General features: G+C 39.0%; 2 long non-coding RNA genes across 4 annotated transcripts in view; one reads left to right on the forward strand and one right to left on the reverse strand.

Annotated features, from left to right (window-relative positions):
* The window catches only part of LOC114690203, a 65,910-nt gene that overhangs the window by 10,737 nt on the left and 38,708 nt on the right, over positions 1–16,465 (reverse strand). For both annotated transcript variants that reach the window (XR_005092133.1, XR_005092132.1), the window contains one exon: positions 7,499–7,672. This is a non-coding gene — a long non-coding RNA (uncharacterized LOC114690203). The remainder of the gene's footprint in view (positions 1–7,498; positions 7,673–16,465) is intronic.
* LOC114690204 lies at positions 1,370–16,395 on the forward strand. Of its 2 annotated transcripts, none has more exons than XR_003734046.2 (3): positions 1,370–1,506; positions 11,032–11,150; positions 12,648–12,977. It is a non-coding gene; the product is annotated as an uncharacterized LOC114690204 (long non-coding RNA). The 2 variants fall into 2 exon arrangements; XR_005092134.1 differs by lacking the exon at positions 1,370–1,506 and adding an exon at positions 13,958–16,395 and having other exon boundaries at positions 10,865–11,150; positions 12,648–12,815.

Here is a 16,465-nt window from a genome sequence, read left to right on the forward strand (position 1 = left end):
GTGTACCCTACCTAAAACTCTTACTGAATTAAAAAAATAACAATAATAATTATAATAAACTAAAAAAATACTTTAAAATTCAAATGGAGGTCCCAAAGCTACATTGGCCAAATTGACATTTTCTATACACAAAATTGCAACTTTTGTCCTACTCTTAGCTTTACCATAGTATAATAGACAAATAAAAACGATATTTATTTAAGGAATGCAGTCTATTTGATGTTTTGATATATTTTTATTTTTAACTGGTTGCCACAGTCAAGCTATTTAAGATTTCCATCACCTTGGATAATTACTTTTTTGTATATGGTAATAAAATCTGCTTTAGAAAATTTCAAGGGATTGGGGGTGGGTCTAAAGGAGTTTGGGTGAAATCCACTTATGAAAATCTTAATTAAGAAAAGTAGTTTTTATGATAAGCCTTCATGTATAAAATATAGCTTTGCGGACTCTAGTCACCATCTGTAATTGAATCTCCAGAATTTATTCAGTCTGTATAACTGGAATTGTGTACCGTTTGACCAACATTCTACAGTGTGTGAGTCATCCTCACATTTCACAGCATGGAGCAGATTGCAGAGCCTGGTAGCACAGGCCTGTCATCCTATCTGCTCTGGAGAGAGAGCAAAGTGGAATGCAAAGTCAGGGCCTGCCATGCTACAAAATGAGTTCCAGGCTGCCTAGGCAATTTAGGGATGGTCTGCCTCACAGCCAAATTTGAAAGAAAAGAGAGAGCTGGCAAGATAGCGCAGAGGATGCCCAGCTTGTGCAAAGTCCTGGGTTCAACCCCAGCACCAAAAAAAAAAAAAAAAAAAAAAAAAAAAGCCCCCAATAGACTTTTTTCAGACAATTTCTTGGTTTTGCACTAAGACCAGCTGGAGAACTGAAGGCCCTGCCCCATGCCCGTGCCCAGTGCCTGGAATCTACATGGCTTCATACACTGCTGAGAACCAACAAAGTGAACATCAATGGAAAGCCAAGTAGAGTTTTTCTTCTAAGGAAGCAAGTAGAAAAGGAGAGAAGTCAGAAGCATAAATACTAATACTTGAAACTTCAAAATACTGTTAAAAATGATACAGCCTCACAACATCATTTGTATAGCGCCTCCAAGGACTGTGTGTTCTTACAAAGACGTTATGAGCTTGTGGGTGTTCTCACCACAGACCTGTGGTCCTCGCAGTGGACATCTCCAACCCCCTGAACTCTCCCTGACCCTTGATGTGATTATATTTCTTCATTGGTTTCTCCATTTCATTAATTTCTGCTCTTATCTTTATCCCCCTCCCTTTCATTGTTTCCTCTTTGTTTTCTAGGTTCTGGTGTAAACATGTGTGTACATGTGCATGAGTGAATGAGGGCCAGAGGTCAATATCAAGTGTCCTCTTCAGCTGCTCTCCACCTTGTTTCCTGAGACAGGGTCTCTCACCTGACTGGAGCTCACTGATGCAGCAGACTCGGAGCAGGACAGTTCTAGGAACCCTCCTGTCTCTGCCTCCCCAGCGCTGGGTAAGAGACTCACACTGCTGTGCCCAACTTTCCATGTGGGTTTAGGGATGTGATCTCAGGTCCCCAGTAACATGCTACTAACTGAGCAATCTCCCCAACCCCATTTCTACCTTCTTAAAGACATACCTTAAATCGTTGGCGAGAGGTCTTCTTGCCTAACGAAAACATTGATTTTACATTTGTTTTAAATAAAACAAAAATTTTAAATTCTCTACAAATACTGATTTTTCTGTGTCCCATAGAGTTAAATACGTTGTCATTTTGTCATAATTTTAATTTGAAATGTTTTCTAACTTACTCATTACCTTTTTGATCAGTGGGTTATGTAGGAGTTTGCTCTTTCATTCCTTAAATTTGGAGTTTCCCTAGATATATCATAATTATTGATTCCTAATTTAGTTCTGTGTGGTTAGAAAAGGAATTCTATATGATTGCAATCTTTTCAGGTTTATGATGTTGTTTAATAGCCTAGAATAATTGGAGGACCACCTTCAATTATATGCATTTTGTGGTTATGGGGCATAGTGTTCCACAGATGCAAGCTAGGCTGTAATGACTGATAGTCTTGCTCAGACTCTTTATGTCCTTAATTATTCTTTTGTCTGGTTACTATATAAACTAGTAGTACAGGGGTATTGAAATCTCCAAATACGAGGAAATTTTTTTATTTTACCTTTAATTGTCTTAACTTTGCTTCCTGTATTTGGATGCTGTATTATTATTAGGCATATGAACATTTGTAATTTGGGGTTTTTTTTTTGTTTTTTTTTGTTTTTTTTTTTTTTGGTTTTTTTTTTTTTTTTTGGTTTTTTTTTTCGAGACAGGGTTTCTCTGTGTAGCTCTGCACCTTTCCTGGAATTGACTCTGTATCCCAGGCTGGCCTTGAACTCACAGAGATCTGCCTGCCTCTGCCTCCCGAGTGCTGGGATTAAGGGCGTGTGCCACCACTGCCCGGCTTGAACATTTATAATTATTAAGACTTTCTGCTCCGCAGACCTTTTGAACATGACAGACTATTTCCATTTGATTCTAATAACGTATTTTTGCTTCAGTATTTGTTTAGCTGACATTAACATAGTCCCTATAGCATCCCTCCTTATATCGTTTGCACAGAGTATCTTTTTATGTCTCTACATTTCAAATGTACTTCTTGGGCTGGGGATAAAGATAAGTAGTAAAGCATTTGCCTCATACACACAAACCATGGGCTCAGTCCCCAGAACTGTGGTACATAAATGTACAAATAAATAAATATACCTTTTTACAGAAAACACATAATTGGGTTGTATTTTTGTGTATATCTGTGTTACAAAGGATTGACCCCAGGACATCACTTACACATGGTAGCCAGGCAATATACCACTGAACTACATCCCCAGCCCTTTGGTCTTGCTTTTTTAAAGACTGTTTCATTTTGAAATTTCAGTTTACAATATAGCCTAAGGGGACTTTCTGGGAGAAAAATGTTCTCATCTCTACTACCAAATATGATATCTCCCACCTACCTGTGATTACTGCAGTGTAGCTACTGCAAGTAATGAATGGCATTATAAATAACTTTTAACATTAATAGTTCTGAGTCACTCTTTGTGATAGTGGGAGCCATATTGGACACAAGCTTAACTCACTAACACTTAAAATGACTTTTGACAAAGTTAGATAGGTGAGGTATAATAAAATATAGATATATACTTGGTCTTTGTCTCTTGTTCTTGGCCACAACAGTCCTAAAACACTTGGACCAAGCTATTGATAGATGGTTTTTATTTGTTTACTTGGTTAAGTTTTAGTTATTTGTTTGTTTTTGTATGCTATGATGACACAAGAGGAGAACTGGACCGAAATACGTTTGGGATGAGAGCTAGTCACCAGAAAAACTATCCCTTCACTAACAGGCTGAAAATTTCAGTAACCTTTGCCATCCCCAGGAGTGGGCTGGAAAGAGGCTGGAGAATGAGTTCAGTCACCTATAGCCAATGACTTAGTCATGTTTACATAAGGAACCTTCAATGAAAGTATCTAAACAACAGAGGTCCTAGAACACCCGCTGGCAAATGCATCACTGCTGCAGAGTAGCCTTGCACCCTGCCCTCCTGCCCTCTGTGTCTTCAGCTTTGGATCCTTTCATTCCGATGGTCCTGAGTTCTATCCTCTACAACAGACCAATCATTGCATTATAGCACTTTCTGGGTTTCTGTGGGTGATTCAATGGAATTATTGAACCTATGGAGGGGTGTCTGGGGAATCATCATGTTTGCAGTTAACTGGAAAGTGTGGGTAGCCAGGGAATCCCAAGAGAAATGGGGAGCCATGCTATGGTAATGAACTCTTTAATCCATGGAATCTGGTACTAACTCCACATACGCAATGCCATAATGAATTCTGCCCTATTGGTTGGAAGGAGCAGATGATTTGTTAGTATTGGAAAGGGGCACATATAAGTTGTATGGTAATTCCTCTGAACCAAAACATTGCATCCAGGAGGAAAGGGGGCGCCTCGGGAGACTCAGGAGATAAATAAAAAGTCAGAAGTCTGTTAGAACAGCAACTTGGAAGATCCTCTGGAAAGCCCCTCTCCAGTTTTATAAGAGGAATAAGCAGTCGGCAGGGAGGAGACTCAGAGTTGCAACAGTGAGGTTTTTGGACTGAAGCCTGCAGGCAGGCTGTCCAGAGGGCTCCAGGGTTGCAGTTTTTGTGAATCGCAGCCCGTGCTGCAGTAGGCCTTCTGATGATGCAGCTGCTTTTGAGTCATCCTCATTCCCTTTCAGTAACCACTCACCCATATCCCTGTTCGTAACCCTAACGAGAACACACTGGCCAAGTAGACCAGTGGTGCAGTTGCTGCTTGGGTCTGTCTTGGGTTTCCTTTCTGGGGTGAACAAACATGTTATGTCATGTCTCCTCAGTAAAATCTGCCACATAACAATAGGTATTGAGAGCCGGTGGTAGCAAAAGACCGTGGGAATATACAGCAAGTGGCAAATAGAGTTCAGAAAGTCAACCTATCAGAACTAAGGGTTCTGTTAGAGGAAACCATCATGCAAGGTGTTATGAGATGACTGCCTTTTGAATGAATTGGCTGTTTCTTGTTGCAAACTTCTTATGCAACAACAGCTGTGATTCTCCCTAATTACTGTGTATCTCCATGTTAGTGTACATGTAATCTCATGACTACATCTTAATCTTATGAGCATAAATAATTGTGGATAATCTAGAAGATGGTTTCTTATTTAACAGTACAATTTTTATGAATAGAAACATACTAAAATATGCTTCATGCTAGATCTATTGTTCCATGTGGACTGTAGACACTTAGAGGTCTTCTTTTCCATCCTTAGCCACTGAGAAGGTAAATATTGGCCAAAGTGTCCTCGTAGAACTTTCAAAGAGTGGAATTGCAGGTGCCTGGTCCTGTTGGATGAAAAACCCTTGAGAAGAATTATAGTGAACTGGAAGTGATAGTGCAGGTGTCTGGCCTTGGTATATCTTAGTCCTTCAAGAGATCAATAGCACTTGTGTTGCCCTAAGCTTCCTCCACCAGCACCTCCCCACTCTGATTCAAAAAACAATCAACACTTTGTGTTTATTTCTACACCAGTTTTTAATACATCATTTTAGGCTCAGTAGACTAATTATGTACAGGTCCTGAGATTCAGGTGACTAACAGAAAAAGGCTGTTAACTGACTAACCATGCCTGGATATTATTAATCCTGTAAAACAGTACATGTATCCTTTGCCTTTTCCCTAAATCTCTCATTGGTTGAACTTCTTCCCTTGTAACCTTTGTAGCTCTCCCTTTAAGAGACAGCCAGAACTCTTTACCACCTACAGCTGTTGTCAGTCACAATGAAGCTGACCAAGTCTTTGCCAAGTGTGACTTGTATCAGAATTCTTGTCCCAGAGAGTTAACTTTGTAGTTTGTACTAACAAGTTGTTAACGGATGGATATATATATGCTTGGGGGAACAAAGAATAGAAGACTATGGAAAGAACTAGGTAGACATGAGAGAAGAGCAGAAGGGACTGAGAGGAGCTGAGTATGAGAACGGAAAAGAAACTGTAGATAGAATTGACGTAGAAGAATAAAGTGTGTGGACTGAAGAACTCAGTGTGCTCAGATTCGTTGATTATCCCTCAGATTAGTATCCTTAACAGCTTGTAGCTTCTGTTCTAGACCCTGGTAGAAATTTCCTCAGGGCAGGCACTTGGGGAGAATTCATTAAATAGTTCTACTATTTTGATTACTTTCTGTTCTGTGTTCCACTTGAATGATACTATTGATCTATTTCCAAGTTGTCTGATGCTTTCCTTTGTTATATGAGCTTGAACTCCACTTTACACTCCATTCCTCTCCTCCATCGTTTGGAAGCATATTACTCACTGTCTAAGACTCAATTCAGTGATTTTCAATTTTTCAAAGAACTTCCTGAATTCACAGATGGGGCTGCTCATTTTCTCTTTTGTTCTCCCAAATACAGTCTATGCATTTCCCCTCCTGGTGACTCTCACCTCGTTATTGAGTGAGAGGCCTGCCTCTTCTTCCCCATTGTTTATGCCTTCTTCATCTTCGATATGTCCTGATATTATAACCTGCCCTAGTTGTATAATTGAACTCTTTTCCTTTGGGATCTTTTATTTTTTAATCTCATACAAGATCCACAAGAAGTAAAGCCTATCCCTAAAATAAAATTTTGATCCTCCTGAACTGGACAGATGTTATTAATTCTATTATCCAAATTCATCTAACTGAAAAGTTATGACAGAAACCCCTCTCTGAAAATCCCCTAACACAGCTCATCCTTTGTTAGTTGAATCTTGTTGCTATTAGATGGAATTGAAATCCACATCAATGGAAATAATTCAATCAGCTAAAGGGATTCTGAGTCACAGCAAAGAGGAGTTTGTGGGATTCCATGAGTGGTTGTGAAATCAGCAGTAAAGAATTTGGTTTTTTACTAAGATGACCAAATTACCTATTGATGTTCACTATACTCATTCCAGGGACAAAATCCTTAGCCCAGCAGAGCACACAGCAGGTGCAAAAGAGGAAAGACTAGACTTGATTTGCAGGGCTTCTGTTTGCCAGTGGTGCAGTCTTGAAGACAGTCCTTAATCTCTCTATTCCTGCTGTAGCCATCAAATAGGAACAGCCACACTTAATGTGCACCTTTGCTGTAAATACTGGAAAATTATTTACTTAAGCCACAGAGTAAATTAAGTTTATGCTGAACAAACAGAAAATAATACACGCATTTCGGTGTCATCATTACTATTTTTATTTCTGATATTTATCTAATCAAGCCCATTGGAAACACGTAGTATGCATTAAGGCTAACTTAGTAGACACCCTTGGCAAGATCATCCAAATTCAAAAGTCTCCAAGGTTTTATTTATCCTAGCTATTTATGGGGCTTCTAAATCAACAGAGGAGAAGGGACTTTCAGAACGTTTGTTTTTTCTGATGAGGATAAATTCATAGTTGAAAAAGATGTCATTTACCAGTCACTGAGAACAACACAGGCACTGTTGGCTAGGTGTTTTCCCTGCAACAACCATTTAAAGTCAGGGATGTTGGAGATGAAGGGAACTAGAATGCCTTTGAGAACGTGCCAAAACTGAAATACGAAGCTGGAATTTAAGGCACATCTCTATAGCCCTCGCTCTCTGACATTCTGTTCAGTGCTATTCCCCCAAATATCCAAGCCCTCTCTTGTTCTCAAGTCCTCCCCTAGTTCACCCAAAGGCCAGTCAATGTATGCGCCTGCTCAATGGCACAGCTAACAATGGCACAACTGAGTATCTTGGTATCTGAAAACAATGTCATTCTGGAGATGCTACGAATTTAATTTTTTAATAAGCAAAGGACAGTCAACAGTGGTAGCAGGCATTCACAAGCCTGGCAGTGGGATTCGCTTTTCTTCTAGACATTTTCCTATGGCTTCGCTGGTAATTGCAAGCATTCCCTCAGCAAGAAGGCTTTGCCTTGGTTACCAGAGTAGGGAGCAGAGCCAGTTTCCATCTACAAACGTCGCCCACACTGAGTGACTCATCCTTAGAGTGAGGGCAGGGCCAGGATTCTGCTTCAGTCTCCTGGGTGAGAATCTTCAGGATTAACAGGAACACCAGACACTGATGTCAGTTGAGATACCACATTTTCAAATGCATCTGGGGACAAGAAGACAAGGTTCTAAGTTGAGGACTTGCGAGTGGAAAGAGAACACGCTTCTCCCCAAAATAACTAAAAATGATCTTTAAATGGCCTGTGGTACTTATTAAAAATAAACGTGAGTATCACTCCTAAAAGGCATACCGTACTAGCAGAACTACAGTCAATACAAGCATGTTTTAATTGGCCTGGGCATGGTAACACATGCCTTTGATAAGAAGCAAAGACAAATGGATCTCTGTGAGTTCAAGGCTAACCTGGTCTATATAGTGAGAGCCTGTCTTGATATATCTCTTTAATTCCTACATTTTTAGAATATTTCTGTATCTAAGTAATCTGAGACAGAGTGTTAACATGTAAACTTTAAGAAGCCCTTCATGAGAAACTATTACTGCCATACTTGAAAAAATAATTACTGGTGGGCCTGTGAGATAGCTGAGTAGGTAAAGGCACTTATCAATGTGCCTGAAGACCTGAGTCTAATCTCTGGGACCCATATGGTGGAAAGAGGGAACTGACTCCTCCATATTGCCCTCTGACCTCCACATGTGTCTTGTCTTGAGTACAGACACACACACACACACACACACACACACACACACACACACACACACAAAATAAATAATTGTAAAAAAAATTTAATTAAAAATTTAAAAACAATTGCTGGCATGATCATTTTCAGTAAATTGGTATTATCTATAGAGACATTAATTGCAACAGGATTCCTACATCCTTTGCTTTGAATCAGGTTACCCTTAAATTCCTAAATAACACAGGAGGGCAGTTTATGCTAGTGTGTTTCTGTATTTTTGTATGTGTATACATGTAAATATGTACTCTAGCACATAACTGGAAAAGAAATAGAATTCACCCTTATGTGACACTAGATTTGACTAATTATTTTTCTAGTGGCTCAATAAACACAGAAAATGAAAATCATTAGAAAATTTATATAATGTTTTAGGGTTTGATAGTTTTGTTTCCAGACATTGAAAACATCCAATATAAATTATATATAAATCATAATATAAGGATGAAAATAATACCCAATCAATCTAAAGCACTGTCCTTGAAAAGTAGACTGACAGGGACAGTGAATAAGGTATAAATCAATAGATGCTCTCACTTTCTGTCTTGATAAGCTAGACAGAAATGGAGATTTCTTAGGAAAGACAAAAGGACACTATTCCTCCCTACACAGGTACACAACAGAAACACACACACACCATGAAAGGCGGGCCATGATATAAATCAGACTGACATATATAGTGAGACATTTTGTGCAGTAAAACTTAAGTATGCCAGGCCAAAGAGAAGGTGAATTTGGAAATCTTTTTTTTTTTTTTTTTCTTTCTTTTTTTGTCTTGTTTTTGTTTTTTTTGTTTTTTTGTTTGTTTGTTTTGTTTTTTTTGTTGGGGAGGGGGAGCAAAGAAAGGAGAGGGGCAGACTCTCACTATGTAGCCCAGGCTGGCCTCAAAATTGTAACCATCCTGCCTTCATCCTGAGATATGAGTTTATAGGCATGAGACAGAATGCTTGAAAAGTCTACTCTAATGGATTCCAGGGCTGAGCTGGATCTAATGTATTCACCTGGCAGAGCACTTTTTCTAATGTATCAAAGGGCCTGTGTGGGTTGACTGCGGGCTGACAAAAGAATCTCATCTTTAAGATCTGCCTTTTGTTGATATTGTTTAAAAGCAAAATTGCTTCTGTTTGGTTTCTTATACAGATCATTAATATTGAGAGTATTTGTTAAGTCCTTAGATCTGCCAGACACCAACTAGAAACAAAACACAGGGCCTTGTAGCTTAAGATTTTTCGCCTTGCCTACAGTCAGGACAAATCCCCGTCACCTGCCAGTCCCACAGCCGCTCAGACCCAACCAAGTAAACACAGAGACTTTATATTGCTTACAAAACCGTATGGCCGTGGCAGGCTTCTTGTTAACTATTCTTATATCTTAAATTAATCCATTTCTATAATCTATATCTTGCCACTTGGCTGGTGGCTTACCAGCACCTTCACATGCTTCTTGTCATGGCGGCGGCTGCAGCGTCTCTGGTCATTGCAGCGGCTGCAGCGTCCTTCTGCCTTCCTGTCCCTTTTTATTTCTCCTCTCTGTTAGTCCCGCCTATCTTTCCTGCCTAGCCACGGCCGATCAGGTTTTATTTATTAACCAATCAGAACAACTTGACATACAGACCATCCCCCAGCACAGCCAAGTGCAGACCATCTCAGACACCTGCACTCAGGCCCATGGTCCTAATCATCCTCTATACGGACCTGCTGGGTAACGCCACAAAGAACCCAAGAAGGGCTTCCACAGGACATACAAATCATCCCACAGCAGGGCCTGACCACAGATTTTAGTCTAAGGACAAAAGATTGTCCCAACGCAATGACTTTTATCCCTGTGTTGGGCTCTGATCCTAAAAATGGAATGTTGTCAAAACCAAAGCTGGTATGAGCTTAAGCGTGTGAAGAATATTAAATGAAGTGAGCCAGGTAAGGCAGCAGACACACTCATACATATTCTACTCTGCATCCTCTTTGACATCTAAAATGCCAATATTCTGACAAGTTTGTTTAGTGATTTGGGGCCATTTGGGGTTTTATTTAGTTCTTATTTGTGTATTCATACTCTCTGTGGGATTATTTTCACAATTTCAAAAAAATAGTATTTATTTCATGAGCCTTTTACAAACACCATGTAACTAAAAGCCAAAGAATCTGAAAAATGTGGACCCACAGTTAAATATGTATATGATGGTTCTAGAATTAAACAGTCCAGAATTTACCCTCAGTTTCCTTGTATCTGACTGGATCAGTCTTGGAATTACTGTGTATCTATACAGTATGTTCCCTCTTCTCCATCTTGTGGGTTTATTTTTATCTTGTTTTGTTTTTATAACCTACAGGACCTTACTATTTAGAAAATATAGAATTTGGGTAACAATAAATGGTTTATTTAAATTCTTTAAGTGACATTCTTTACTTGAAAACCTATCTTACTCATAAATCTGTTTATTGTTCATTATTTTGTCTTGTTTTTGTTTTTGTTTTTTAAAACAGGTTCTCATATAGTAGAGGCTGTCCTTGAACTCCTGATCTTTTAGTCCCCACTTCCTGAGTGCTTCGTAAGCCTATATTTTCAAATTTGATACAAAAATGGGTGAAATAATAGATTTAAAGTGTCTGGCATGCACCAGCATTTTGCATTGAGAGGTTTAAATATAAAAGATGTTTTCTGAAGTAAACCATAAATAAACCTTGGACAGAAATATAGGATTACAACAGCTCAAATTTTGGTATCCAAATCAATGGAAGGAATTGTTGTTCTATATGATTATTTTGACAGGACAAGTACAGATCCCCAAGAGAAATCACAAATTAAGCCTTTGGGAACCATTAGTGGAAACTATCCTTATGGAATCTGATGTTACAGTGAGTCTGACAGCATGTACAGCAGTTAACCAGGTAAGTACAGTAGAACAGACCTTGGAACAAGAGTCCTCAGATGATAAAAAAAAAAAACCAAGCCAAGCAACAAACAAACTGAAAGAGAAAAACAAAAGCAATGCTTGTGAGAGGCTACTCGGTGTGAATCATCTCTGTTTACCATTATTACATTATTTACATTATTCCAGCTGCTCTGATCAAGTACTTAAGAACAAACACTTAAAGGGGAGAGATAGATACTCTTCCTTATAATTTCAGAGGTTTTAATCCAGAGTCTGAAGGCTTCCTAGCTCTTGGACCTGTGACTTGGCACAGCATCGTGGCAGGGAAAACAGCCATATTAGTTGCTTTTGCATATTGTGAAGGAATCCCTGGTAGAGACAATTAAGGAAGGGGAGGTTTATTTTGGATCATGTCTTCTGAGGGATTTCAGTTCACCATAACGAGAGAGCAAGGTGGAGTGACTCCATCCCTGGTGGCAGGAAAGTGAGTTGGAGCAGTTGTTCACACTGTGGCTGGCCAGAAAGCAGAAACTGATACAAGAATCAGAAGTGGGTATGTCCTTCTTTGGTCCATCCATAGTGTCCTATTTCCACCAACCAGGTCCTACTTTATAAAGGTTCCAGAGTGTCAAAACAGAACAACAGGCTATGCAATAGGGTAAATATTCTCACCTCAGAATGCCAGGGAAAATATCTAACGACTGGTGCACACGGGCAAACAACTATTCAGAACAGCACGCCAGAAGGGTGCCTTAAAACATCAGAACAGAATCCAATATAACTAGTCATTAGCATAGACACAGGTATAAATAACCAGCCCAAGGCATTCTTTAGAGAAGTAATGTCAGTTCTACGTGCAGGCACTTAGAGATGATTGGAGAGGAAAGAAAAATTAGTAAGAAGAAAGAGAACACAAACCTTGGCTATAATGGGAGAATTTGATTTTAGAAAAAGGGACAGTGTCTTTGACAAGACACGGAGCATGGTTCAGCTTGCATATTTGGAGCTGGATAATCTGAATACGGACCAGGGATGATGGGATCAGTGCGATGGGTTTTCCGGTAAAATCGAACCCCCAGATGGAATGGGATTGTCTAGCTTAGCTGACCTTAAAAAGACTACCAATCTGTTAATGGGAACAGCCTCGAGTCTTTGTTCTTTTTCTTTCTTGGCTGACTGAATTAGCTAGAGTCAGTCTTTGCAGTCAGATAATAACTGGTACATAAAATAATTTGCCTTCTTATGACCAGAACATGATATCCCAATTAACTTCACCTAATCTCATTAGCTCAAGAACAATCTATTGTTTACTCATGAAGTGTTTCAGTAGGTGTTTTTGAAATTTAGGAACTTAACTCTAAAACATTTTAATGCAAAATGGAGAAAAATTGGCAAGATTTTATTATATAATTAGTAAATGATTTCCTACACCCCGCCCCACACACGAATACACAGGAAAGAGGCCATTGTTGATTACTAGCACTGCTAAGCGATAACACTGTTTCCTCCACAGCTCCATGGCTTTTCTTTCAGAAATGTCCTTCCTTATGCAAAGGACTGATTGAAATATCAGCTCCAGGAAGCCTTCCCTGTTTCCCAGACAAAAGTAATCATCCACATCTGCAAATCTTGGCAGTGCTACTGCTGTTGGAAGAGTGCTTTGGTATGCCTGGAGTTGCAGGTAACTGAGTTCTTGAATAATTCATCACAGGTTACACAGGGTTATGATAAATATTAAACATATTTTATGACATTGGCCCCAAAGTGACTATATTAATAACATACATTAAAACGCTTACTTGGACCTAGAAGTAGATTCTAAAGAAAGTAAAACACTTTTGTGGACCCCTCCAAGCAAAGTAGAACCTTGGCACTGTGCTCACTGTGTCCAATAGGTTAGTGGTTTCCATGCTCAGGGACTTCCTTCCAATATCACCTCTTACAGCAATCAAGATTAAACAGCCTTCTCTGAAGGAAGGAGGGTAGGGTGGTCCTAACACGGAAAAATTTGAGGTGAGAGTCATATGATTCAGCTGCAGGGGTGGGGGTGGCCTTTAAAAAAGGCTTTTTCCTAGATTGAATAATGTCAAACATTTTTCAAAAAATTCAAGACATATTGATAATTTGTTAATTAAATAAAGCACAGGTTACCATGGGTGTTAAGAGTCATCTATTTTGTTTCGGTATACTCCAACCCAAGTTCGTCTGAAATAGAATAACCGTACTTTATATGACGCTTCACAATCAACAAAACACTTCCACTCATGTCATTCCTGGGATTTATACACCAAGCCTGAAAAGCGGTTATCACTTATTTTTTATTTGACAGGTAAGGAAAAGAAGCCTTGGACAGATGAAATGACCTACCCAAGGTCACATGGCTGCCAGGCCAGTCTGGGAGTCATGCCCAGTTCCTCTAATTCCAGAATCTCATATTCTTTTGACTACATCATTCTGCCCACAGCAGAAAAGCACTGATGTAGACACATGCTTAAAAATGCCAAGTCTGCTCTCTAAATAGACTGATGTTCTTTTAGGAAATCTAATCACATTTCTGGAGATGTAATTTTGTTGTTGGTTTAGCTCTAAAACGTTTTAATGAGAAAATGGTTGACACAATTTACTTTCAATGGAAGGCAGAATTAACTGAATATTTCAATTTACATTTTCTATGGATCACAAAATTGGTTCAGAATTATGACAAATATGTATATAAATTTTTGCTTTTAAAGTTTATTAGGATGTGTATGGTTTTAGTTTGAAGTTCTAAATCTCTTTTTCTTAAGTGGTTAGATCATCCTGTCCATTCTTTATTTCTCCTAGTCTCTTCACCTACCCTCTCTGAGTAAACAAGCTGAAATAAATAGGACGTTAAGAGTTTTATCAACTCCTTTGCTCCCAGAAAGTGTAATTTCATCACAGAAGAAACAAATAGAAAGAAGGAAATGGCATCAGGCAAGTCTGATCTAGAAAAATATGAAATTCCGAAGAGCATGAAGACTGAGTCATACATTATGTAGGGGGAAATAATGAAGGCTGGTTGAAATCAGGCAGCATGAATCTTGATGCTTTAGGAAAATCAGGTAAAACAAAGAATGCGACCAGAGATTTCAGAAGAGCATGTGACTGAGTGACCAAAAACTATCCAAACTGACCATGCCAAGCACAAACGTGATAGTGCTTTTCACTGTAAGTTTGGCTGACCAAAAAGAAATTACATTTAGCTAAGTTTGCGAGACCAGGAAGCAAGCAATTGCATAACTGAATGTGTACCTCCAATCTTAGTTCAATTTCATTTTGATTAGTCACAGAAGAGTTTGAGAATAGGCACAAGAATTTTCTGGCATAAATTTCAGAAGCTTTAAAATATGCATGCATCACTTAGACACAAAAGTGAAATTAGTCTTCAACTGTCTGGATTTTATATAGTCTGTATCTTATTTACTTCTTTGGCAGTATAGATACAAATACAGTGTGTTTTCCTATAAATAACCAAACTGTGTTATGCATTCTATATTCTTCAAGTTTTTAGTCTCTGGATCATGAAATCAAGGACATATTTCAGATTCAGCCCCCTGAAGCTAGACCAGATTACCTGCAGACAGAATCTTTTTCAGAAAGCCAGCAGCAGACAGGATGCTGAGCTGTATCCTGGCTTCAACACAGCATTGAGATACTTAAGGCGACGTCAACACAGCATGCATTCCATCCATGCAGGGAATGTGATGCTATAGCATTGAATTTCACTTAAAAAAGACCAACAGGACTACTTGCCTCCCCCCTCCCCGTGCATATTTTATTTATTGGTACCTAGATTGGGACCCAATTTTTAGATAAACATTATAATGAAGAAACAATATGGATGGGTTGCATCACCTGTCAAAGATGTGAAAAACAACAAATGTATTTCTTCATTTAAAAATTCTTATCAACAAGAAAATTTCTAAACTACAAAAGACCAATATAGCCTGTTCAATGATGTTGTTTAGAAGTGAATGTACACATTTAACAATCTATAATTTGGTTTAGAGTTAGCTACTCCTTAGCTGAAGCTCACAGTGTTATAAGCAACTTATAAAATATTAAGATGACTTGAACAAAGCACAGATTTGCTTTAGAATTTGAAACTTACCCCATTCTGGTAATGGCTTGTGATGTTTGTATGTCTCAACTGGTATAACGACAGCCACACAGATCATTAAGAAACTCTGAACAATTTCATTGTATTCAAGGGAAAATTTTCACTTTAAAAAATGCAATGGCAGCTATCAAAATACTAAAACTTTCTATCAATATAGGCCTTTTATAGCCTATAGATGCCCTGTGGTTGCTTCGTCTCACTGTTCCAAAAAAATAATGACAATAAGTTTGAGAAAATCAATTAATTTCAGAAATAGAGATTGGTTTCATCAGCACCAAGGAGGTGGAGCAGGAGCTTCTCCACTGGAAGCTAAGCACCTACTTAGAGGATCGGGAGACCAGAATGCTTGGAGGACAGTGCTCTGAAGAGAGGTCTGTGGAAGCACAGCCAAGAGCAAAGGATTGCAGAGGCCAAAGGAAGGGAAGACACTGCCATTCCAGGAAGGAGTGGAGTCCCGGACACTGGAAGGGAGATGAGAGAAATAAACTGTAGGTGGGTTTGCCTCAGAGGAGGCAACAAGACTATGATTATAAAGCCATAGTGATTAGAGAAGGCCCAAGGCAAACTTTCTCTGTCTTGGGTTGCTATCAACCCTACCGCCTTGCTTTACCCCAGAGTACACATGGTTAAGAGAAGGAGAAACTTTGCCCTTCAGGCTCTCCTTTTCTTCAGACCCCTCTTGGAAATGTTTTGTACCTCTCTGAAGTAAAATTCTTGAATTGACTCTATCTACCTGGAACCTACGTATTTGTGCCTCGCGACTCTGAGTGATCCATCTGTGTCTGTAACATCTCCACTATCCAAGTTTGAACGTCTTTACTATCAAAAATAGCTTTTTCCAACTTCAGTCTTTTGTGACTGAAACTGCTGCAGATTTGATTAAAAGGGATGTCAGTTGCTTCTCTGAAAGCACCCTCTCTACACCCTCGGGACATCTCTATCTCAACATCTCCTTCTCAAAGTATGCGACAGCATCTCCTTGACTACAGAAAAGTGTGTTGCTATGAAGCAATTTTCCATGCTCATTCCATGATAATAGCACCATCAACACAAACAGTTGTATGGTATAATTGATTCCTATCTGTGATTAGCTAGGGGATCTTTGTTAAAACCCAGCAGAGCCGACCTGGAAAACAGTGTGGTTTGAGGTGAATCAACATTATAAGAAAAATCCAGACACTCCTGCTACA

Source organism: Peromyscus leucopus, chromosome 9, assembly GCF_004664715.2.
Source record: "Peromyscus leucopus breed LL Stock chromosome 9, UCI_PerLeu_2.1, whole genome shotgun sequence".
Taxonomy (NCBI): domain Eukaryota; kingdom Metazoa; phylum Chordata; class Mammalia; order Rodentia; family Cricetidae; genus Peromyscus; species Peromyscus leucopus.